General features: G+C 47.4%; 1 protein-coding gene across 2 annotated transcripts in view; it reads right to left on the bottom strand.

The window, feature by feature from the left end:
• The window catches only part of LOC138246540 (epithelial membrane protein 1-like), a 109,821-nt gene extending 90,265 nt beyond the window's left edge, over window positions 1-19,556 (bottom strand). Inside the window, exon 1 of one of the 2 annotated variants that reach the window (XM_069201204.1) lies at window positions 19,401-19,556. The gene's annotated coding sequence lies outside the window, so the exon portion shown is untranslated. Of the gene's footprint in view, window positions 1-4,473; window positions 4,605-19,400 lie in introns of those variants that run through there. The other variant, XM_069201203.1, reaches the window with a different exon arrangement.
• Window positions 19,557-26,010: the final 6,454 nt, after the last annotated feature.

Here is a 26,010-nt window from a genome sequence, read left to right as displayed (position 1 = left end):
GGTAGGTGTAGCTATAAAAAAGCAGTAGCGTACTTATGCTTCAAATATCCCAGTAATACAGGTCTACAAAGGATAATCTTTGTAAAATGAACAAGCTTTGGCAGAACCAAAAGTTCTCAGTTATATAGCAAGAGCAAAAAAAGAATGAAAATCTAAATACTGGAATAAAAGCAAACATATATCTTATGGTATCTCTAAACTGTACATTGAATTTAGGCCAGTATTTATACTTTTTGACGCTAAACTGCGCTAACGCAGTTTAGCGCTAAAAAAATTAGCGCTGGCTAACGCCATTCTGAAGCGCCATGCGGGCGCCGTATTTATAGAATGGCGTTAGCCGACCGGCGCTGCCTGGGGTGCGTGAAAAAAAAACACGTACACCAGGCAGCGCCGGCGTAGGGGAAAATGGCGTATGGGCGTCTAAAAATGGGGCAAGTCAGGTTGAGGCAAAAAAATCGCCTCAACCCGATTTGCGCCATTTTTTTACGACGCCCATCCCCCATTGAAATGACTCCTGTCTTAGCAAAGACAGGAGTCATGCCCCCTTGCCCAATGGCCATGCCCAGGGGACTTATGTCCCCTGGGCATGGTCATTGGGCATAGTGGCATGTAGGGGGGCACAAATCAGGCCCCCCTATGCCACAAAAAAAAAAAAAAATACTTACCTGAACTTACCTGAATGTCCCTGGGGTGGGTCCCTCCATCCTTGGGTGTCCTCCTGGGGTGGGCAAGGGTGGCAGGGGGTGTCCCTGGGGGCAGGGGAGGGCACCTCTGGGCTCATTCTGAGCCCACAGGTCCCTTAACGCCTGCCCTGACCCAGGCGTTAAATTCAGGCGCAAATGCGGGTTTTTTTGCCCCGCCCACTCCCTGGCGTCATTTTTGCCCGGGAGTATAAATACCACGCACATGCCTGGGAGTCATTTTTTTAGACGGGAACGCCTACCTTGCATATCATTAACGCAAGGAAGGTGTTCACGCAAAAAAATGACGCTAACTCCATGAACTTTGGCGCTAGACGCGTCTAACGCCAAAGTATAAATATGGAGTTAGTTTTGCGTCAAATTTGCGTCGAAAAAAATGACGCAAATTTTGCGCAAACAGAGTATAAATATGCCCCTTAGGCCCGTATTTATACTTTTTGACGCTAAACTGCGCTAACGCAGTTTAGCGCCAAAAAAATGAGCGCTGGCTAACGCCATTCTGAAGCGCCATGCGGGCGCCGTATTTATAGAATGGCGCTTAAAAAAAACCACGTACACCAGGCAGCGCCGGCGTAGGGGAAAATGGCGTATGGGCGTCTTAAAATGGGGCAAGTCAGGTTGAGGCAAAAAAATCGCCTCAACCCGATTTGCGCCATTTTTTTACGACGCCCATCCCCCATTGAAATGACTCCTGTCTTAGCAAAGACAGGAGTCATGCCCCCTTGCCCAATGGCCATGCCCAGGGGACTTATGTCCCCTGGGCATGGTCATTGGGCATAGTGGCATGTAGGGGGGCACAAATCAGGCCCCCCATGCCACAAAAAAAAAAAAAAATAATACTTACCTGAACTTACCTGAATGACCCTGGGGTGGGTCCCTCCATCCTTGGGTGTCCTCCTGGGGTGGGCAAAGGTGGCAGGGGGTGTCCCTGGGGGCAGGGGAGGGCACCTCTGGGCTCATTCTGAGCCCACAGGTCCCTTAACGCCTGCCCTGACCCAGGCGTTAAATTCAGGCGCAAATGCGGGTTTTTTTGCCCCGCCCACTCCCGGGCGTCATTTTTGCCCGGGAGTATAAATACCACGCACATGCCTGGGAGTCATTCTTTTAGACGGGAACGCCTACCTTGCATATCATTAACGCAAGGAAGGTGTTCACGCAAAAAAATGATGCTAACTCCATGAACTTTGGCGCTAGACGCGTCTAACGCCAAAGTATAAATATGGAGTTAGTTTTGTGTCGAATTTGCATCGAAAAAAACGACGCAAATTCGGCGCAAACGGAGTATAAATATGCCCCTTAATGTTTTCAATTTGTATTTATTAATGGCATGCTTTTATAATTCAAACACTTTTCAGCCAAAAAACCCGGAACAGAATTTACGAAAAAATAAGAAAGTGTCAGAATATAAAGGAAAGAGCTTGTCAAGGCCTAATTTACTTTCCACGGTATTCAGCCATTTGATTTTCTGTACTAGCCCTCGGAGAAAATGTATGGGTCTTTAGGTCAGCCTCAGATTCAAGATGAGTGAGTGTAGCAGATGGCCCTTCTTCCAGTGACATTAAAGCATTTGTCTGCTAAAACTCGTGTGCAATAGGTGGAATGTAGGAAATAAAACAACAAAAAACCTTAAAGTTTGTTTTTCTACCATACCCCAGTAAAGATTTGTTGCTGTGCTTTTACAGACAAACGGAGAGTGCTGCAGAGCAACACAGTGCGGGGAGGGGGAGTAGTATTTGAGGGTGAAGCAAAACACAAGGGAAACAAAAGGGAGAGGAAAAAATAACAAATGCAATCTCATTAGGTGCTGAATTAACGATCGCAAAGAGGTTATGCTCCAGGGAAGGAATAAAAACAAGACGAGGAAGGCAATCCATTAAATAAGAAGCAAGCAAATGAGAGTGAAAACAAAGCAATGAGTGGGTTGTAATCCCACTGTTAATTCACAATAGTCTTTAGCAGTTAGACAACTTGTGCAGTCTGACACTTAAGACCTAAACATTAGTCTTGTGGCTAGTGTCATCCTTGTCTACACAGGCTTCAACTGAGCACCTCTGTCAAGTCTCTGTACCTTACTCTTTCCCCTTCCTCCCCGACTACAAGCTATGATTCAGAACAGGGAAGTAAAACAGGCGCCTGTGGTGCAGGGGGGCAATCAACCTGCCAGGGGCCCCCCAGTCCTTTAGGGGGCCCCCCAATCAGGCCAACGTCATCAATATCTGCAGTACATGAGAGACTTAGGGGACCCTCATCCCATTCTGCAAGGGAGTCCCATCATTTTGCATTACGCCCCTGATCCACGAACACAAGCCAGATGTGGACGACAAATATTTCTCCCAAGCGTTCAATCAAAATCTCATAGCTCGGGTTTCAAATAAGTGTCATGTGCAGACCAGTGTGGAAACCAGGGCGTCAGACCTCAAATAGGGTGATGGTCAAACTATTGTTAGCTGTATATAGGGAAAAGCTCCAGTTACAAAACTGAACACTAAACTACACAACTTCCATAACAGAAGACATATTGCAAGGTCCCCTTTTGCGGGCGTAGCATTAAGAACAAAGCAAGGGTGGGCACCCAAAAGCTTGTTGGGAGCTGTCTGTCTTGGAGGGGGGTCGGCATTGTCTGCTCCCCCTTGTTCCTGCAAAAGTCCGATGTGGCTGGGCTGTAATGATGCCCGCTGTCTGTGGCTGAACACAAAATGACCTGGATTCCCCGCTGACTGTCATGAGGGCCCATAGAGTCTCCTAACTTTCACCGATATCCATTGATCCTCTGTTGAATACAGGACCCCTTTAAGGGGTGAGGGCACCTGGGAGGATTGCCCCACCCTGCACCACCACAGTGGTGGCAGGGCCCTGCCTTACGACCAGACGTGGCTCGCAGTGAGCAGAAGGGGCACGGCGGCACACGAGGGGGAATAAAAATTGTATTAATAAAAAAATAAACGCTTGCCCGCAGCGCCCACCGCTGCCGCCGCACCTCTCCATCTGCTTCTCTGCTGCAGGCACAGGCTCCTACCTGCCCTGCAGCCAATCCTGATGCTGCTCAGATCAGCGTTAGGATTGGCTGGGAGCGCCCAGCCAGGCTCTCCCAGGCAGACTGGGAGCCTGTGCATGCTCTCTCCAGCCCGGCAACTGTGTTGCTGGGCTGGACAGAGCCTACTGCGCATGTGTTTTTGGCTGGCCCGAGAAGACGGGGCTAAACATGCATGCGCACTGAGAACCCCTCATTGCTCGTCACAGCCTGTGGCCCAGCCCTTTTTACCAAAAAATGATAATAAACATAGGGCCTTTTACTAAAATGATAATAAACAGAGTGCCTGATTTATTAAAAGTTAGCGCTGCCTTTGCGTAATTTTTTACGCTAAAGTGGTGCAAACATACAAAATATAAATATATTTTGTAACTGTGTGCCGCTTTTGATTAAAAAAATTACGCAAAGGTAGCGCGAAATTTACGTAAATCAGGCCTATAGTTTATTATCATTTTTTAGTAAAAGGTTTGCAGTTGCCCCTCTGCCGTAAAGGAGTAGTAGCCTCTGATTACGACCCTCCCGTTACCCCTGCGTCAATAAACGAAGGACCGATGTCTCCGAACCCGGATAAAATGGGTCTGGACTTTGTGGACGGATAATTAATTCCTCGCCTAGAGACTCCCCCAGCTATAGATCCATTAACACAATTCATCAGCACTTGCTACTTAAACAGACAAAATATAACATTTTTTTGACTCTCAACAGTTCTCATAATTTTCATGAAAAATATCAAGTACTTACATGCTATGAAGAGAAGGATAATTCACAACGGCCGTGTATTTTTCTCATTGGTTTCTGCGCAGTTTTATTCTTCATACAATCGCCTCAGTTGTATATTTTATTTACTCTGGTAATGAACTTTGTTCCGTACCTCTTCTTTTACAGCAGGCTGGTAAGTTGCGAAATCAAGCCGCCATTGGCTCTTGACCGCTTCTCTTGCAAACGGGTAATGAAAATTACCATTCCGTCATTTATTGAGCTGGTAGCCACTCCCTTGGCAAAGAGCAAAAAAGCGGGCACAGCCATCGCTCTTGCCTATTGGCACGTGTCCTTGAAAGATAACTGTGAGTTATCTGATAGACGCAATGTTCAGTGACGCCAAAGGAAATGACGCCACCAAAAGTGACTACTGTGCCATCCATTCACTGAGGGCATTTTATGCTTAGTCAAGCATAGAGAAACACGTACATTATTGTCTCACTTTTACAGTGCTGAGAGTGAGGCTTCAAAGTGATCAGTAGTCTCAGATTTAGGCCCATGTTTATGAAAAGTTCACGCCGCCTTCGCATAATTTTTTTGATGGAAAAGCTGTGCAAACCTACCACCATATTTATATTTTGATGCTAGACCCGCCTAGAGTCAAAACATCATAGTTAGCATAATTTGGGAGCGACACCCACCTTGCGTCATATTGCGCCAATGGTGTGCAAGGTAGGCATTCCCTACCAAAAAATTACGCTAGCTCTCTAGCGCCATATTTACTGCCCGGCAGTAAAACGATGCACAAGAAGGAATCAGTCTAAAAAAATGACGTGTCTTCCTACCAAAGGTTCTGGATGTAATCATCCGCTTCACACCCCACCACATCTACTTCCTGAACACTCACCAACTGCAGCAGGAGACCAAGCAAGGTTTCTACCAAATTGCTGGGTTCCCAAATGTGCTAGGTGCATTGGACTCCACCCATGTCCAACTTGTGCCACCTGCTGCATCGGAACACCTCTACAGGATCTGCAAACACACCACTTCCATAAATGTGCAGGCCATTGTGGATCACTGTGGGCTCTTCACAAACATCCTAGCCAAATAGCCTTGCAGCATTTATAATGCCTACATATTCCGGCATACCACCATCAATGCGCGGTTCCAAGATGGGCAATACGGCAATGGTCTACTTGTAGGTAAGCCACTGTACCAAGCAGTACACAGACAACACAGCAATCTTGGAGGACAAACAAGACATACACCACACTAAACAAAGATGGGCAGTGAAACACAGATGTACAGACAACAACACATATGCCACATGCCACACTACACCGCATTAATTGCACATCACACACACATATGCACATATAAACATAAGGCAGCTACAACCTGACTGTCACACCACATGAAGGACAGGTGGAGCTATGTCCCCTTTGCATGCAGAAGCTGGGCCGAAACTACTGCAAGTGTTCACTGGTTGACAACTAAATACAGATTCCACACACATTTCACCAAACAGTGAATAGCTCAGCCATGTGAATGGAATAGGCCATGTCATTGTAAAGAAAGTCACACATAGGCACAGCTCTATATTTGTCATGGTGTACAAACATCTGGTGGCACCAGTATCAAATGCCACACGTGTTGCCATGACCAACTACATATCACCTACACATACCTGACGTACCATAGTTAGCACCTTCTCCTGTCTACTGCATTGTGCCGCAAACATAGGAATACAACATTACCAACCATGGAAGACCATGGGGCATCTAAATGAGAAGTGGTGCTGCACCTAGTCCAGTGCCACTTCACATGCACTCCTTAGCGTTCCCTAACACCACAATTAGTGCACCGTATTCAAGTAATGGGCCACCATGGTGCACAGTGGGTGCAATACTGTAAAGATAATGGATGCCATACTATGACTCTGTAGGAGTACTGAGAACATACCAGACCTTTCATGCACCGTACATAGGGTCCCACTGAAAAATATGGTGTTCCCCCTCCCGAAGCCTGCACTGTGCATGTATTGAAAGTATCTGTGAGAAATCATGTACAGGACCCTTGGAGATTCCATTGCACCTAATTTGCTACTCCTCCAATTGTGGGAATCACACCCTTGTACACATGATGGCTGGCACAGCCATCATCTTCCACAAAGGTTCACAAAGTGTTGCACTGCATTTGTAGTGCCACATGGTAACATGGAGGCCTGAGTTTGGCTTTGTAGGGCTACCATGGTGTCAATACAAATGACACAATTGTGATGCATGGAGGTGGTAGGTCCCACTAACAATATGACTCAGCCTCAAATATGGATAACACAACACATTAGGCATGGTTGAACTGTCAGTTTGGATTAATTTGACAAACACCAGGTCCCTGAGCCACAACCCATGATAGTAAAGTCCATCAACACAAACCAATGGAACTATACTACAAAACAGGAACACTCACAATACCAGATGAAACTTGGAGTCACCACTCCACCTAAAGCTAGCATCTGCCATGCAACATACAAAACCACAAATATGCATTACCAGCACATGCTCTCTCATTACTTTGCAGCCCACCAAGGTTACGGCATACAGCCACGGGTGATGACTCCTTTTCGCAACCCGACAACGGTGGAAGAGCGTGCATACAATTGAGGTCACATGATGACACAAAATCTGGGGGAGAGGACATTTGGGCTCCAGAAGTCAAGGTAAAGGTGCCTGGCCCTGACAAGAGGAAGCCTGTTGTATGCACCACCGCTGGTATGCAAGTTTATACTTGTATGTGCAATCTTGCATAACATTTGTATACGGACCAATGTTCCCTGGCATGAACTGGTAGATGTCCCCAATAAGGAGGAGGATGACAATGGTGCAGCACATGTGGAGGGGAAACACCACAACACTTCAGCTGGAGTTCACAGGAGACAACAAATTGTACAAAACGTCTGCACCTGGACACTGTGCATATAATATCACTTTGAAATTATCACCAATAAATCATTTTGCACCAGAATGTCCATGGTCTACTCATTCTTCACTACATATACCATTGGAATGTTACTCATACCTCAGAAAGCAGGAAAGAAACACAACAGAAACGATGGTTGGAACATAGTTTGTGATGTAAGAGAGTATTGTGTCTCCATGCCACACATCAGTGTCACATAACTCACGGGCATGTGGCTCTCGTGCACCTATATCCACGCACCATAAAAAATATGTGGTGTTAAGTGGCCAGTGTGCAGATTCCTACCCCTTTCCCCTCATCATCCCCACACCTGGCAAGATGTATGCAAGGGGGGCGTACATACGGTAGGGGCTGTTTCGAAATGGTGCGATAGAAAAATAGGTACTGAACTGTGTCACATCTCAGTCGGATAGCTGCTACATCAGCACTAACCAGGTGTGACAAGGGGGCAAACCATTGGTAGCAATGGACCTTCCTTGACTGTTTAGGGTTAGGAACCAAAGTCTGAGCCTAAGCCTACACCATATATCAATGGTGTTACATTCAGGCACCGCCATTGGGCCCAACCCTGCCACATGGTGTGCTGTACCTCAAATAAAGCCCACACATGTTGGCTGTGGAGTGTGCTAAGGGTTTCTAGACAAGCGAAGCAGCAATGGGTGCTCATTCACTCTCCATACATATGTCCCATAGCCAGGATTTAACTATAAAATGGGAGAGTGCACCACCGAATGAATGTCTGGGTGGAATGTAGGCAGAATCTGTCCCACTCCCTATGTACATTCTAACACACTTGTCACACAAATATGCTGTCTTGACACATGCATGCAGCTAATCCAGAAGACTGATGTACGGGTGTATGGCGTAGATAGGAAAGGGTTTGAAATTACATACAATGGTTGACCTGTGTCAGCAAAGTTGCCCAGTATAGTCTGTATGATACCTTCACACACCACATATGAAACCCCGCTCACATGCCTGACCAAGAGAAAGTCACTAACAGTGACAAAATTCCCTAAAATGTCTAGCTCTCCAACATGCCACTCAGGTGTGGGATGTGCAAGTATGTCTAGCAATGTCCATACATGTCACAGACCCATCCTAAAATGTATGTCAGAAGGAGGAGACAGATATGTTGTTTGTGGCCAAAGAATAATACAGCGCTGAGATGATTTCCCTCACTAACAAGATACACTCATGGTGACACTGACATAGGTTGTGGAATGCTGAACTTGTACAAACCCATGTACAACAAAGGATGTGGAAGGACAGTTGAGAGAATCCCACAGAAACTTGGAGATACAACATGGGGAGCTCACTTGGAGACTACACAAGTGCTGTGGCAGGTGGACTGTCATGTGTGTGTGGAAGTCATGTAATCTCGCAAAGCTTGGGAGGGAAACTATCATGTAGCTAGTAGTAGAAGATGCGGGCCACACACACATCAGGGGATAGAGATGTGGAGTCAAAGGTCCCGGCAGCTGCCATTTGTGGGAACACACAAGGCATCACTGCAGCAAGGAAGAACTGCTGATTTCTCACCACCCCAGCAACATCACAGTGGTAGGCAGTCATGTTTTCCCTGAGGGAGGTCACTTCCCACTGCATGGACTCCAGAGTATTCGGTATAGCCCCCAGCCTGTTGTTTATCATGCTGCTGTTTTCCCTGAGGGAAGGAGTCATATAATCTTGCAAAGCCTGGAAATGGGAGGGAAACTATCAGCCAGCAGTAGATGATGTGGGGGCCAATCACACATCAGGGGATAGAGATGTGGAGTTATAGGTCCTAGCAGCTGCCATTTGTGGCAACACATAAGGCATCACTTCAACAAGGAGGAACTGCTGATTTCTCATCACATAAGCAACATCACGATGGTAGGCAGCCATGTTTTCCCTGAGGAAGGCCACTTCCTGCTGCATGGACTCCAGGGTATTCTGTATAGCCCACAGCCTGTTGTCTATCATGCTGCTGCCACTCTGGGAGGGCAGTTGTTGAAGCCTCTGCCTCATGACAGCAGCTATGTCGGCCAGGGACTGCCGGAAGTCCACATAGTGGGTGCCTCTGATGGAAGCTAAGTTGTCCTTAATTTGACTAAGACACATCTGCACCCCCTCTAGACTGCCTGCCATGGTCCCCATCCCCACCCGTACCTTCTTGGCCAGCTCCCACTGGACTCCTTCCACTGACCTCTGGAAGGTGATGTCTGGGTCCTCTGAGTCCATGGCTGTGTTAGGACTTGCTGGTGCTGTGAGTTGGTAGCTGTGTGGTTCATGTGGAGATCTTGCATCGCTGGGTGTCCTCCCTGCGACTGGGGGTGGGATCTAGAGGGAACCTAGGACATCTTGAAGAGTCTAGAGTCTCTTCATTAACGGTTGGCAGCTGGTCATCCATGTCATCTGTAAAATCCAGGACAGGCAGGTTGGCAGGAGGTAAGCCATCATCCTCTGCAATGAGATAGTGGTGGCTGTTGAAAGGGCACATCATTTACTTGCTAATGGAGGCTAAATGACATGTTACAGATCCCAGGTTGTAGTTATATATTCTGTGTAGCATGGTACATCACACATGGGGCAACCTTAAAAGGTATTTTGTGCTTTGATCCCACACTACCTACTTCCTTGCAGGCTCCTTGTCCCTGCTACTGATCCCATGGTGGCACGTAATTTGCCTTCCTATTCACCATGGTGGACAATCCCACAATAGTGTAATGTGTGCTGTCACTCTTTTGGTGCTATAATGCATTGGCACCATGAATGATGGCACTAGTGCAACATAGCACAGGTAGGTCCATTGCGTACAATGCTTGTGTTACATTTTCCTCAACCAGCAGCAGGCTCCACACTTCTGCTAATTGGAAAGGACAGTGCAACCATTATGGATTGGCAGCCCCATTAGTTTGTCCCTCCCTACATTTGGGACATTTCCTTGCATACCGCATATCTGCCACAGGCATATGTTGGTGGAAGGATGTAGGATGTGGATCAATGCATGCATTTTGAGACTTTGTTGATGAGGCACAAGGGACATGTGTAGCTTTGATGCACATGGGCAACTATTTGTATGATAGTATAGTTGCATTACGGGCTAGTGACATTGTGCCGGTATTGCAACTTTGAGGCCACATGTGCCAGTTCTTACCCATGTTAAATGTCCCATCAATCAGTACACCAGCCACTCACACAACACACTCAATCTTGGTGAGATTGCAGCTACTTGCACCAATGATGTTCACAGACATGCCCCATGTGTTGTATGAGTTAATTTTTGTGGCCATTCCCAAATGACGCATGGAGGTATGTGAGAGTTGTTGTTGGTCCACCCTGTGTGGTTTGCATTCCACAGGTTGCACACTTAGGGCCTGATTGCTTTTCAAGTGGCAGAGCTCAGTGCATCAGCAATATGTGTTAAGTTGCCCTGCACCAGTTTTGAAACATAGGGATGCACCATGTTTACTGGAATACGACACACCACTGTGATTCCCACTGTGCAGATTTGTTCTCCCTGGTCCAATGGTGGCATCGTTGCACCATGATGAAGGGGTGCCTGCATTGAGGGGATAGGTTGTTTATGTGCAGGGAGATGTCCCTTCCTGCACATGTACAAGCTGTTATGGCTAGGTGGCATTTCAACGTGTGCCGCAGGATGCAGCACACATGAGAAGGGCAATGAGACAAGGAGGAAGGAAAGCATTTTGCCTTGTTATGCCATCCTGACACCACCCCTGGGGTGGTATTGACTTCAGTCCCAGTCTCTGATGAACATGTTGTGTGGATCTAGGACAATGACAATAGGCAACAGGTGTTGTTGTGGCACAGCCACAGTAATTGCACACCCCTTCAAGGCAATGTGCTGCATATTTACATGGTGGTGTAAAGCCATAGTAAGAGTCTTATTTCAATGTTGTGAATATGTCGGAGTGCATTTCGCAACCTGAACGTCAGTACAAGTGAGGCTTGGGTGGCGATGAGGCATTTTGATTCAGGGACTATGTATCCCACTGCAACCCTTTAGCATGCATTGAGTGTGTCCTATGTGCCTCCCCCTCCTGCCATTTGTGAGATTCCAGATAGTACCCACCTGCAACTTACGCTGCATTTGTGGTAGTTCTTGGTAGTCCGCGCTATTGTGTCCTGCGATTCCAGTGACCGGCTCCTCCGGGATGACCCCTGCGACCATCTCCTCCAGCTCATCCAGGTCCTTTTGTAGTGTGGGACTTCCACCTTCAGTCTGCAGTGCTGTCTTTCGATTCTTGGCCAGTTTCTCCTTTTGCGCTCGCAATCGTGCAAGCGCTTCTTGCAATCGGCGATAGTCCTCCTCACTCTGCCACACTGTTGACTTTGTCTACTATGGTCTGCCATATGGCCTCTCTCCTACTGGCAATTTGGAGGTGATGAACAGCTGGTGATGGTGCGCCATCACCTCTCTGACCAAGATGGCATGCTCCTCCTCACTAAAGTGACACTTCCACTTTCTCTTCTCCTTCTCCTAGGACTTTGCTGGACCCTCCTAGCTGGTACTTGGCTGATTGGGGTCTCCCTGGAGTCTCTCCTCGCCTGCATTCTCCATCTTGTCATCCCAAATGTGTTTTCCTTGCTCGCATTTGTTACACTAAGCAGTTAAATATAGCGCTAGCCCGTTTTGCATCAAAAAAAGTGCTGCAAAACAGTCTAGCGCCAGTTTTGCTGCATTATCGTAATTTTTTCTTACGGCATGTCGCAATGATCATCATTATTTTTTATGGCGCTAACCAATCCTTAACGCCATTGTACGTCACTTTTTAAATTTGGCGCACTGGTGGCGCTGAGGAATGACATTAGCTCAAGTTAAACTTTTTGACGCACAACTGCAGTAGCGCACTTGTGTGTCATTTTTCATAAATCTGGGCCTTAGATTCTGACAAGGTTTCAGCCTTTAATCTTTCTAAGATCAATGAAATTGGTGTGATAGTGATCAAATTTTGCTAATACATTAGTGCATAAAAATTAGCATATGGCAACTGACAAACCTTCAATTTAAAAGTCTAACAGAGAAATTTAAATGGAAATGTAAAATGTGTGCGTTTAAATTATGATGGACAATGTGGCTACCACTTGCATTTTGACATCACGTTTAACACAGAGGCATTGTGCATTTACATTTGAGTGAATTACTAATTAGAATTACGATGGAAGTAATTTTTAAGACAAAACACCAGTTGTGTGTCATTTTTCATAAATCTGGGCCGTAGATTCTGACAAGGTCTCAGCCTTTAATCTTTCCAAGATCAATGAAATGAGTGTGATTGTAGGAGGATGGCCTGGTTTGTAGTGGGTATCAAAGGTACTTACACCTTTTACCAGGTCCAGCTATCACTTATTAGTGAAACGTAATCAGTGTCTAGAAACCAGGCTGTCTAAGGGTAGCTGTAGCTAAGCAGCCAAGGCCTATCTAGGAGACATGCAAAGCTTTTGCAATATCACTGTAGTCACACAGTACTCACACACATGAAAGAAAATACTCAGTGTTCCAAACCAAAGGTACTTTATTTTTAGTGACACAATGCCAAAAATACCTTAGAGACTATTCTCCCTTAGCAGGTAAGTAATGTACACAGTATATACACTAGAATGCAGAAATAGCTGTTAAAACAATTAGAAAACAGTGCAAATAGTGAAAATCACAACAGGTTGCAATGGGCCTAGAGTGAACACAAACCATATACTAAAACAGTGAAATGCAAAAGTCGGTCTCCCACCTAGGAAAGTGTAGTGTGTAGAGGGGCGCTGGGAGTGTAAGAAAACACCAAAGGTAAGTAATAGAACCCACCCCAGAGCCCAGGAAAACAGGAGTAAATCACAGTAAGTTTCCTGAAACACACAAGAAGTTGTGATAGAAGATTATGCAAGAACCAGAGAGACTGCAAGACACCAACAATGGATTCCTGGATCTGAAACCCTGTGCAAGAAGGGGACTAAGTCCAAGAAGCACTGAAGAGTCCAGGGAGAACAGGAGCCCCTGCTAACCCGGATTAAGATGCAAAAGAAGAACCAACGGTGAGAAGACAAAGTCAGTTATGCACCCGACAGATTCTGGACGACACAAAGGGATCCCACACTGCCGGAGAACCACTCAGGAAGCTGTGTGTCACAGGAAGGAGTGCTGGGGGCCTAGGCTGTACTGTGCATGAAGAACTTCTTGGAAGGTTACACACAAGCCTTGGCAACTGCAAGTCACGCAGTGCATGGGGTACTGTCTTGCATGGGGAGGCAAGCTCTTATCTCCACCAAAGTTGGACAGCTGAAAAACATCCAGAACACCGCCGCCAGACTGATCCTCGACCTACCCCGACACTGCCACATCTCGTAACATCTACGTACACTGCACTGGCACCCCATAGAGAAAAGAATCACTTTCAAGATCCTCACCCATGCACACAAAGCCCTCCACAACACCGGACCAGCCTACCTGAACTAGCGACTCAACTTCCACGTGCCCCACAGAGCACTATGCTCAGCCCAGCTCTCTCTCGCAGAAGCACCCCGCATCAGGAAAAACAAAACAGGAGGACGCTCCTTCTCCTACCTCGCAGCCACCGCCTGGAACACCCTACCTATCCACATCAGACAAACCACCTCCCTCCTCAGCTTCATGAAGGAACTGAAGACATGGCTTTTTTAAACCACTTCACCGGTATGCGCTACACTCCCTCTCAGTGCCTTAAGACCCTAATTGGTGAGTAGCTGTACTTTGCAGGCACTATTTGATTGATTGATTGATTGACATTGGGACTGTCGGGGTCACTTTAGTCCACCACCTGTGTTGCTGGATCCACGCTCATCCACTCCACTGGAGATTCCTTCGGTTCTTCTGGTGCAGGCTGAAGACAGGCAGTCCTCAGAGGATGCACGACCTGGAATCAGTTGAAACACCCAGGAGAGAGACCCTAAATAGCCCTGAAAAGGGGATTGATCAGCTACAGAGGTAAGCACCTATCAGGGGAGGGCTCTGACATCACTTGGTGGCCCGGGCCACTCAGATGCTCCCAGATTGCCCCACCACCTTGGAATCAAAGATGGCAAAATGCAGGGACACTCTGGAGGAGCTCTGGGCACCACCCCTGGGGTGGTGATGGGCAGGGGAATGGTCACTCCCCTTTTCTTTGTTCAGTTTCACACCAGAGCAGGGACTGGAGGTCCCTGAACCATTGTAAACTGGATTATGCAAGGAGGGCACCATTGTGCCCTTCAAAGCATTTCCAGAGGCTCTAGAAGGCTACCCCTCACATGCCTGTAACACCTATTTCCAAAGGGAGAGGGTGTAACACCGCTCTCCCAAAGGAAATGCCTTCCTAGGCCTGAGCTGCTCAAGCAACTGGAGGGCAGAAACCTGTCTGTGAGGCGGCAGCAGCTGGGGCTGCCTGGAAAACCTCAGAAGGCTGGTATAGCAGTACTGGGGGTCCACTCTGGAGCCCCCAGGGTGCATGGAATTGTAAAACCAATACTGGAAACAATATTGGGGCATGATTCCCAGATGTTAGACACCTTACATGGCCATATTTGGAGTTACCATTATGAAGCTGGACATATGTATTGACCTATGTCCAGAGCACGCGTAAAATGGCATCCCGGCACTCATGAAGTCCGGGAAAATGGTCCTGGACGATGTGAGGACACCTCTGCTAGTGCAGGGGTGCCCTCACACACAGGTTCTTTGCTACCAGCCTTCAGGGTTGGAAGGCCTGACATATAGGTGACTTATAAGTGACCTGGTGCAGTGTAAATTGATGTGAAAGGGTGCATGCACCATTTCACGTAGGCTGCAATGGCAGTCCTGCAGAAGCCTTTGCATGGGCTCCCTATGGGTGGGAAAAGTAATGCTGTAGCCCATTGGGATCCCCTGGAACCCGAATGTCCTTGGTACCTAAGCACCATATACTATGGACTTATAAGGGGTGACTAGTATGCCAATTTGGGAACAAATACTGGGTTACCAGTATGTAGTGACAAATTTGAGATGAGAGAGAGCATAAGCACTGGGGTCCTGGTTAGCAGGAGTCCAGTGACACAGTCAAACACACTGACATCATGCAGAAATTGGAGGTAACATGCCAAAAAGAAGGTACTTTTCTACAGTGATAGAGATCAAATTTTGTTAATACTTTAGTGGCATAAAAGTTAGCATATGGCAGCCTACAAACCTTCAGTTTAAAAGTCTAACAGAGAAATTTACATGGAAATGTAAAATGTGGACATTTAAATTATGATGGACAATGTGGCTACCCCTCGCATTTTGACATCACGTTTAACACGAAGGCATTGTGCATTTACATTTAAGTGAATTACTAATTAGAATTAATATGGAAGGAATTTTTTAAGACAAAACAGTAGAAATGGAGTCTATTATGAGTATAAATGAACATAAATCAATCGTACTTAGATTAACAAAAGTGGATTTTATTAACATGAGTTACACATTTGCAGAAAAATAAATTCGTTTTTAAACTGTTCTAACATGTCGTAAATAAGGTTGGCAGTAAAAAAATGTTTTGCTTAAATGATTAAATTATAAGGTGTGCAATAGGTTTTATAAGTATAAGTGTATTTAGGTGCATTTAGGCATTCTTAGTTTGATCAGGCCTGAAATATTCCTTTTGCAGCAGTAGAGGAAAATTATTGGTTTATTCTGTTTCCTCTGACCTGAATTATTTTCCTAGGTTGTTGATGTGATGTTGAATGTCCTACTGTATTGAAAGCGAAGATTATGTTTCAGTGTTAATAATGGAACAGTGTTTGTTCTAGCTGTTAAACAATAGAGGAAACTTGTAGTTCTCATGCCCAGCGTGTTTAGTTTAGTTTATTTTGTGTGTCGTGAGAAAGAATTTGAAGTAACAAACAATAAGAAAATTTAATATTTTGGTGGAACTGTATGAAATCATTGAGATGACTACATGAACTTCTCTGAGAAAATCAGGAATAGTTTCAAACTTGATGGTGCCTCGAAATCCATTGGACACCAAATATTGCGTGTAAGAGGGATCTCTCCGGTGGACCTATCAATCAATCGTGGTTATTTCTAATTAGTGAGGAACTTTGAAACTTGAAGCCAGTCGTAGTCCAGTCTATCCCTGTTGCGAGTCTGCTGTTGCCACCTCTGTCTTCTCCAAGTCTTCTGATGAATTCTCTTTTATGCCCATATTTTACTTTTTGCAGCAAAACTGCGAAAACGCAGTTTTGATGCAAAAAGTATAGCATTGGCTTGCGTCATTCCAAAGTGCCACCCAGGTGCCATATTTATGGAATGCTGCAAGCATGGCGGTACGTGTGAAGGGTGGTTTGCCTCACAAAATTACGTTAGCCTAGTTAGGGGCAAAGAAATGCCGATAACCAGCCTAGCGTAATTTCCTGACGCAAAACCATCCATACCACACAACTCCAGTCTTATAAAAGACAGGAGTCATGCCAACCACCCCAATGGCCAGCACAGGGCATGGCCATTGCACCCAGTGCCATGCAGGGGGCCTATGTCAGGGCCCCCAATGGCACTTAATTCTTTTTTTATATATACTGTACTTACCTATATGGACCCTACTTACCTGGGATGGGGTCCCCCATCCTCTGGTGTGGTTGGGGGTATTCCTGGGGCTTGGGGTGGGCACCTGTGGGCCCAATCCATGGTGTTTCACCATGGAAACGGGTCCACAGGTCCCCTAACGCCTGGTCTGACCCAGGCGTTAAATAATGGTGCAAAGCAATCTTTGCACCATTATTTAGTCCCTCCTCCCACCTGTGCATCATTTTAGCATGGGGGGATAAATATGGGTCTATGGGGTTAGCACCATTTTTTAGTTTGCACTGTCCTGATGCTGCTGTCAGCTGATGTCAAGAGAAAGTGACCACTCTTGCTGAGGAATTATCCTGTCTGCTGTCCCAAGAGAAGAGGTATAAATAAATGTGATTTCTAGTTTATTTTCCAGCTTAGATTTTACACCAGAATATTTTTTATAGAGAGATGATTTTACACCAGAATATTTTTTATAGAGAGATGATTTTTCAAATTATTTTTGTCTTTCTTTTGTTTTTGCCCGCATGTGTTAGCCTGTTCCGAAACATGCAAGACCCAATTCGTGTTAGAGATAGGGATGGCCCAGTTCTGCAATTGATTGTTAAGACTGTATTTTGATGATTCACTGCGGTAACCATCTTCTGTTTGAAAATCTGAAATTAATGTGTATATTGTGGTTTTGCTGATCTATGTCATCCTTTTGGAGTGTTTAACAGTATTGAGGTGAAGTAAGGTAAATCTCTTTAGACGTTTTGGTCAATTAATAGTTTTCATGTATGTTTATAACTTAGTTTTGCTCACCATATACCTGACATTGATTTTGGGATCGTAATAAAGCTTAGAAACATATTCAGTTTGGAGTTTTAATTAGTGTTTAAATTGTTCATGGTGTCCAGAATTGTTTATGGATCATTGTCACTGATTTGTGATTGAGTGAATCTGGCTGCGAACCTCTTCACCAGGTCCAAAGCCCTAGGTGGCCTCTAATGGGGGGAATAGTGGTGATGTCTCACGAGCGCACTTGCGATTTCCCAAACCTGAGGTGGGAAGAAGACCTCCGCGAGTGCGCCAGCAAGTACAAAGTGAAATAATACACTATTAACTGCATTCGTTGTCAATGTAACACACTATGGCCCATATTTATACTTGGTTTGTGCTGAATTAGCGTCATTTTTTTTACATTAATTCAACACACACCTAACTCCATATTTATACTTTGCTGCTAGACATGTCTAGCGCCAAATTTATGGAGTTAACGTTGTTTTCTAGATGTGAAAACCTACTTTGCGTCAATGAGATGCAAGGTAGGCGTTCCTGTCTAGAAAAGGACGCTATGGCATTTGCGCCATATTTATCCCCCGTGCTAAAATCCAGCACGCGGGGATGGGGGCCTTATATAATGGCGCTAATTATTTAACGCCTGGGTTTGGGCAGGTGTAAGGGGACCTGTAGGCATATTTCCATGGTCAGAGTCCATGAAATGTGCCCACAGGTGACCTTCCCTCACCCCAGGGACACCCCCACCTACACCAGAGGGACATCACAGGATGGGGGACCCATCCCAGGTAAGTCCCGGTAAGTATTTATTTTTTTACTTTTTCCCGCTCGTGGCCCTGACATGGGGCCCCCTGCACGGCTCTGGCCCTAATGGCCATGCCCAGGGGACATATGTCCCCTGGGCATGGCCATTAGAGTGGTGGGCATGGCTCCTGTCTTTAGTAAGACAGGAGCCATTTCTGCCTCTAAACAGTGTAGCGTCATTATTCATCGCACAAGCGCCGGTTTCCCCTATGCCTTCCCCGCCCTGTTGCGTCTTATCGAAGCACGCTAACAGGACATTAGCGCTGGCTAGGGCCATACCATAAATATGGCACACGGCCGGCACCAACGCAGTTTTGCGTGAAAAAGTATAAATCTGGCCCTATGTTTAAAATATATGCAGCACGTCTTTTTCTTTTATATGTTTATATTCAGTTCCTCTAACCATAGTGAATGTATGCTGATTCTATTTTCTGCTGGTATCTTTGGGTCTGATGTCAGACAAGACCTTTAGATTCGTAAAAAATGATGTATGTATTGTTAGAAATTGGGTTTCTATTTGGCAGAAGTATGTACCCTGTCCAAGTAGGGACCACAATCCTAGTCAGGGCAAGTCACAACACAACCAAAATTATCCTGTGCTTACCCTCTGGTAGCTTGGTTCCGAGCAGGCAGGCTTAACTTAGAATGCAATGTATAAAGTATTTGTGCAATAACTGACACAGTAACTCAGTGAAAACACTACAAAAATACACCACACAGGTTTAGAAAACTAGATAATATTTATCTAAATAAAATACGATCAAAACAACAAAGATCCAATAAGCACAAGTTGAAATATCATTTTTAAAGGTTTCAAAGAGTGTCAGTTCTTAAGAAACAGTGGAAGTATCCTTGTAATACACATTACCTGGGATGTCTCAAAAATAACGATGCACGGGGGCCGCAGACAAGGAGGAGCTTCGTTGAGAAATAAGTTGCTCTTTTGGATTTTCCGGCGTGGCACAGTCGATGCGTTGTTTTTTCCAAGCTGCAAGTTGATTTGTCGATTTCCAGAACACTGCAATTCTCAGTCTCAGCTGTACAGAGTATTTATTGCATCGACGTGGAGAACACGTCATTGACTGTTCTTGCACTGTGAACCCGCTGTTATTACTCTTTGAAAGTCGTGGTGCATCTGGTCAGAGGGTGTGTGATGACATTCCTGAAATGTATCCTCTCCGGAGTAGTTTGAGGATATGGGACAAGTTCCTTGAATCGTCCAAAGATCAAGAGTGACGTTGTTGTAGAAATGTTTGGAGTTTTTTCACGGAAACAAAACAATGATGAAACTGTATATATTTACTTGATGAAGTTAAGGATCTTGGCAGCTGTTTTCAGTTTTGACAATGCAGTGAATATGTATCTTTTCCAGGACTTACTGTCCATCCATGTTTTCAGGATGACAATTTGATTTTTGCTGAAATGCAAGAGGAGCATGATGCAAACTGGTACGGTTTGTTCTTAAAGAAAGGGACATGGCAATCAAAAAAGAAAAATGTAAATTTGGTGTACTGGAGTTTGTCTATATTGGTCATTGTGTCACCAAGGGTGATGAATTTAAGCCTAAAATGGGCCTAGTTAAAGCTATTGGGGAAGCTCCTAACCCCTCTGGCAAAGATGCATTGCAGGCTTTGGTTTGAGCAAGAACTATGCACGTTTTGTATTGGGGTATGCTTTAGCCATAGAACAGTTGACTATGTTGTAAAAGAAGCTAAGGGACACATTTATACTCTGTTTGCGCCGGATTTGGGTCATATTTTTTACGCAAATCCAGTGCAAACTTAACTCCATATTAATATTTTGACGCTAAGCATGTCTAGTGCCAAAATATTGGAGTTAAAGTCATTTTTTGCCTGCGGAAATCTCATTGATGCAAGGTAGGCGTTCCCCGGCAAAAACATGGCTCAATGGCCCCAGTGCCTTATTTATCCTCCCATGCAAAAATCATGCACGGGAGGAGGAGGGCCTTAAATAATGGCGCTAAGCCTGCTTAGCACCATTATTTAACGCCTGGGTCAGCGTAGGCGTTAGTGGACCTGTAGGCCTTTTTCCATGGTCAGAGACCATGGAAACAGCCCACGGGTGCCCTTCCCTGCCCCCCTGGTACGCCTCCACCCACCCGTACCCATGCCTGGAGGACACCTAAGGATGGGGGGACTCATCCCAGGTAGGTCCAGGTAAGTATTTTTTTTTTTTTTTTTTTTTTTGCAAAGTGCCACGGTGGGCCTAACTTGGGCCCCAGTGCCATGTAGGGGGGCCCAAGTTAGGCCCCCGTGGCACTGTGCCCAATGGCCATGACCAGGGGACTTGAGTCCCCTGGGCATGGCTATTGGGCCGGGGGGCATGATGTCTGTCTTTAGTTAGACAGGAGTCATGTCCATGTGGGTTATGCGTGGAAATAATGATGCTAATCCGCCGCCTAGCGTCATAGTTTAAATATAACTCCCGGATGGCATCCAGGAATGGCGCTAGCTGGCGGTATACTTTTTTACGCAAACCTGTGCTAACTCAGGTTTGCGTCAAAAAGTATAAATCAGGGCCTTATTGTGGAAGCTTCTGCTCACAACCCATATGTGGACGCTAATGAACATTTGACCACAATGGATAGGAGTGTGAAAGGACTAGGCACTGCTTTGTGTCAAGAATTAATGGAATGGAAAGAATAATAATCTTCTTATCAAGTACAGCAAAAGGTTCGGAGGTTCACTACAGCACAGTAAGGAAGGAGGCTTTAGCCTGTGTGTGGGTGGTGGAAAATTAAAGACTATTTGTGGGGCATTAAGTTCACAAGCCTTCATTATGTCTTATGGGTGTGAATGGTGTGGGCAGAGTGTGTGCCAGGCAGGTTAGTTTGATTGCTGTACAGCACATAGTCTATTTTATTACTATAAATATTCCTGGCACAGTCACCATCAGAGCAGATTGCTTGACAAGATAAGCTGTTCCTGAAGCAGATGAATAGCAGGTGCATGGTAGTTTTGATAAGTGTGATTTTCAATTGGTTGGCATATGAAGAAACTAAGGCCATATTCATACTTTTTGACGCAAAACTGTGCAAACGCAGTTTTGCGTCAAAAAGTATAGCGCCACCTTGCGTCATTCCAGAGCACCAGCCGTGCGTCTTATTAATGGAGTCTCACAAGCTGGCGCAAAGGGTAGGCTAGCGTCTGGGAAAATGACGTAAGCCAGGTGGGAGTGGCGGTATAGGGAAAGGGGGTTTTGCACCAAAAAATGACACTAGTCTGGTTAAAGGCAAAAATGCCTTTCAAATCAAATCCAATCAAAAAGATTTATAAAGTGCGCTACTCACCCGTGAGGGTCTCAAGGCGCTAGGGGGAAGGGGTTACTGCTGCTCGAAGAGCTAGGTCTTGTGTTGCCTCTGGAATGCGAGGTGGTCCTGGGTGGTCCTGAGGTTGGTGGGGAGGGAATTCTATGTCTTGGCTGCCAGGTAGGAGAAGGATTTCCCACCTGCCGTGGTGCGGCGGATGCGAGGTACGGCAGCGAGTGCGAGGTTGGCGGAGCAAAGTTGACGGGTGGGCGTGTAGAAACTGAGGCGACGGTTGAGGTATTCGGGTCCCTTGTTGTGGAGGGCTTTGTGTGCGTGGGTGAGGAGCCGGAAGGTGATCCTTTTGTTGATGGGAAGCCAGTGCAGGTGTCTCAGGTGGGCGGAGATGTGGCTGTTGCTGGGTATGTCGAGGACGAGGCGGGCGGAGGCGTTTTGAATTCGCTGCAGACGTTTCTGGAGTTTAGCGGTGGTTCCTGCGTATAGGGTGTTGCCGTAGTGCAGGCGGCTCGTGGCGAGGGCGTGGGTCGAGGTCTTTCTGGTGTCGGCGGGGATCCAACGGAAGATCTTTCGGAGCATGCGGAGGGTGAGGAAGCAGGAGGATGATACTACGTTGACTTGTTTGGTCATGGTGAGAAGTGGGTCCAGGATGAATCCGAGGTTGCGTGCGTGGTCTGAGGGGGTTGGTGCGGTGCCAAGGGCCATGGGCCACCAGGAGTCGTCCCAGGCGGACGGGGTGTTTCCGAGGATGAGGACTTCTGTTTTGTCTGAGTTCAGTTTCAGACGGCTTCATCCATTCTGCGACGTCTTTCATTCCATCTTGCAGGTTGGTCTTGCCGCTGGTGGGGTCCTTGGTGAGGGAAAGTATCAGCTGAGTGTCGTCGGCGTAGGAGGTGATGTTGATGTTGTGTTTGCGTACGATGTCGGCGAGGGGCTCATGTAGACATTGAAGAGAGCCGGGCTGAGCGAAGAGCCTTGTGGGACGCCGCAGATGATCTCGGTGGGGTCTGAGCGGAAAGGTGGGAGGCAGACTCTTTGGGAGCGGTTGGAGAGGAAGGAAGTGATCCAGTCCAGGGCCTGTCCTTGGATCCCGGTGGAGCGGAGGCGGGATATTAGGGTTCGGTGGCAATCGGTGTCGAAGGCAGCCGAGAGGTCGAGGAGGATGAAGGCGACCGTTTCTCCATTGACCATCAGAGTTCTGATGTCGTCTGTGACTGAGATGAGGGCGGTTTCTGTGCTGTGATTGGCTCGGAATCCGGATTGAGAGGGGTCGAGTAGGTTGTTGTCTTCCAGGAAGTTGGTAAGTTGCTTGTTGACGGTCTTCTCTATGACTTTGGCAGGGAAGGGGAGGAGCGAGATGGGGCGGAAGTTCTTCAGGTCGCTGGGGTCCGCCGCAGGTTTCTTCAGTAGGGCGTTGACTTCTGCTTGTTTCCAGCTCTCGGGGAAGGTGGCAGAAGCAAACGAGCTGTTGATGATGGTCTGGAGATGCGGGGCGATGATGTTGTCGGCTTTGTTGAAGATGAAGTGTGGGCAGGGGTCCGAGGGGGCACCGGAGTGGATGGAGTTCATTGTGGCTTTGGTCTCTTCCGTGTTGATGTGAGTCCAGGCGTTGAGGGTGATGGCTGGGGTTGTAGGTTCTGTGGTGGTTGGCTGGGTCTGGTGTCGGAAGCTGTTGTGTAGATCGGTGATCTTACGATGGAAGAAGGTGGCGAGGGAGTTGCAGAGGTCTTGTGAGGGCGTGATGGCGTTGGCGTTAGGGTTGGAGAGCTCTTTGACAATGTTGAAGAGTTCTTTGCTGTTGTGAGTGTTCTTGTCCAGTCTGTCTGTGAAGGAATTTCTTTTAGTGGCGCGGATCAGTTGGTGGTGTTCGCGGGTAGCGTTCTTGAGGGCAGACATGTTATCGGCGGTGTGGTCCTTGCGCCAGGCTTTCTCGAGGGTGCGGCAGTTTTTTTTAGATTCCTTGAGGGTGTCTGTGAACCAGAGAGGTTTCTTGGTGTTGGTCTGTCTTGGGAGGCGTCTGAGGGGAGCGAGGTTGTCTGCGCAGTTGGTGATCCAATGCGTGAGGCTGAGGGCTGCGTCGTTGGGGTCGGTGGAGAAGGTGGGTTGGTTGTCGCTGAGAGTGGAGAGAAGCTGTTCCGCGGGGATTTTGTTCCAATGTTGGCGTGGGATGGATTGTGTGCGGAGGTGGCGAGTCTCGCGTCGGAAGGTGAAGTGGACACATCTGTGGTCGGTCCAGTGTATTACGGAGGAGTGGCTGAAGGATAAGTGGTTGCTGGCGGAGAAGATGGGGTCGAGCGTGTGTCCGGCGATGTGGGTGGGGGTGCTCACCAGTTGCTTGAGACCAAGGTTGGCGAGGTTGTCAAGCAGGGCGGTGGTGTTGGGGTCGTTGTTCTGTTCCAGGTGGAAGTTGAGGTCACCGAGGAGGATATAGTCCAGCGAGGCAAGGGCGTGCGGGGAGATGAAGTCAGTGATAGAGTCGCTGAAGAAGGCGCGAGGTCCAGGGGGTCTGTAGATGAGAGTTCCTCTGAGGGTGGTCCTGGGGTCTGTGTGGATCTGGAAGTGTAGGTGTTCGGCGGTGGAGGTGGTGACGTTGATGGAGTCCTTGAAGACGATGGCGATTCCTCCACCGACTTGGTTGGTGCGGTCTCTCCTGGAGATCTTGTAGCCGTCGGGGATGGCTATGGCGATGTCGGGAGCCGAAGAGGCGTTCATCCAGGTCTCAGTGATGAAGGCGATGTCCAATGCGGTGGAGTCCAGGAGGTCCCATAGTTCAATGGCGTGCTTGTGGACGGAGCGTGCGTTGATCAGGATGCATTTGAGGTGGTTGTTGTCGCGTGGGCTGGCGGCCGGGGTGGTGTCGCGGTGGAAGGTGAGTTTGCAGGTGTGGCATGCGAAGGTTCCGTAGGTGCGTTTCGGGTTGGCTAGGAAGCAGGTGCTGGAGCACCCCGGGAAGAGTCCGGAGAGACGAGAGCAGAGTCAAGAAGAGGAGTCAGGCAGAAGAGGAGAGACCTGAGAAGCAGAGGGGAAGCATCCAGAAGATGGGGGGAGACCACAGAGGAAGAGAAGGAACACGCAGAGAAAAGTACAGAGGAGGAGAAGAACACGCAGGACGGGGTGCAGAGGGGAAAGAAGAACACAGATGAAGAACACAGATGAAGACCAAAGATGAAGAAAGAAGCAGGAAGACAACGGGGTGAGGAAGAGGAGCGGGGCCGAGGAAGAGCAGAACACGCAGCAAGAGGGCTGCAGAAGAGGAGCAGAGAGCGAAGGGAAGAAGGACAGCAGAGGTGCGGAGAGAGGTTGGAGGAGAGAGCGGAAGGCAGAAGACAGAGGTACAGGAGAAGAGAGGTGAGTAGCTTGGGGCTGGGTAAGGGGCTGGGCGGGGGGAGTACTTACTGTTTTTAGCAGGTCTTGCTGGGAGGTGTCAGGAGCCTGGGCTGGTGGAGCTGCAGCGGCAGGGAGAGCGACCTACCCTCGGGTCAAGGGACGCTAACTCTGCCGCGCAGCGGCTGCCATAAGAGGGAGGAGGGGGGAAGGAGGGGTCAGCTGGGGTGGGGGGCGGGAGGGGGGCGGCAAATGGGAGCGGGGGGCGGGGCCAAGCAGGAGGTGGCGGCGGGAAAGGAGAGGGTGGGGGGGTCAGGTAGAGGGGAGGGGAGAAAAGATAGAGGACGGGGGTTACAGAGGTGGAGGGGAGTAAGGAAGAACAGAGGTGGAGGGGAGTAAGGAAGAACAGAAGAGGAGAGGAGAGAAGAGTCAGGAACAGAAGAGAGAAGAGTCAAGAACAGAAGAGAGAAGAGTCAAGAACAGAAGAGAGAAGAGTCAAGAAGAAGGGTATAGAAGAAGAGGAGAGAAGAGTCAAGAGAGAAGGGAGAAGAGTCAAGAAGAAGAGGAGAAGAAGAATCCGGAGAGACGAGAGCAGAGTCAAGAAGAGGAGTCAGGCAGAAGAGGAGAGACCTGAGAAGCAGAGGGGAAGCGTCCAGAAGATGGGGGGAGACCACAGAGGAAGAGAAGGAACATGCAGAGAAAAGTACAGAGGAGGAGAAGAACACGCAGGACGGGGTGCAGAGGGGAAAGAAGAACACAGATGAAGAACACAGATGAAGAACACAGATGAAGAACACAGAAGAAGGACACAGAAGAAGAGAGAACACGCAGGACAGGGTGCAGAGAAGAAAGAAGAACACAGATGAAGAAT

The sequence above is a fragment of the Pleurodeles waltl genome, chromosome 7, assembly GCF_031143425.1.
Source record: "Pleurodeles waltl isolate 20211129_DDA chromosome 7, aPleWal1.hap1.20221129, whole genome shotgun sequence".
NCBI lineage: Eukaryota > Metazoa > Chordata > Amphibia > Caudata > Salamandridae > Pleurodeles > Pleurodeles waltl.
This window is presented reverse-complemented; position numbering and strand designations above follow the sequence as displayed.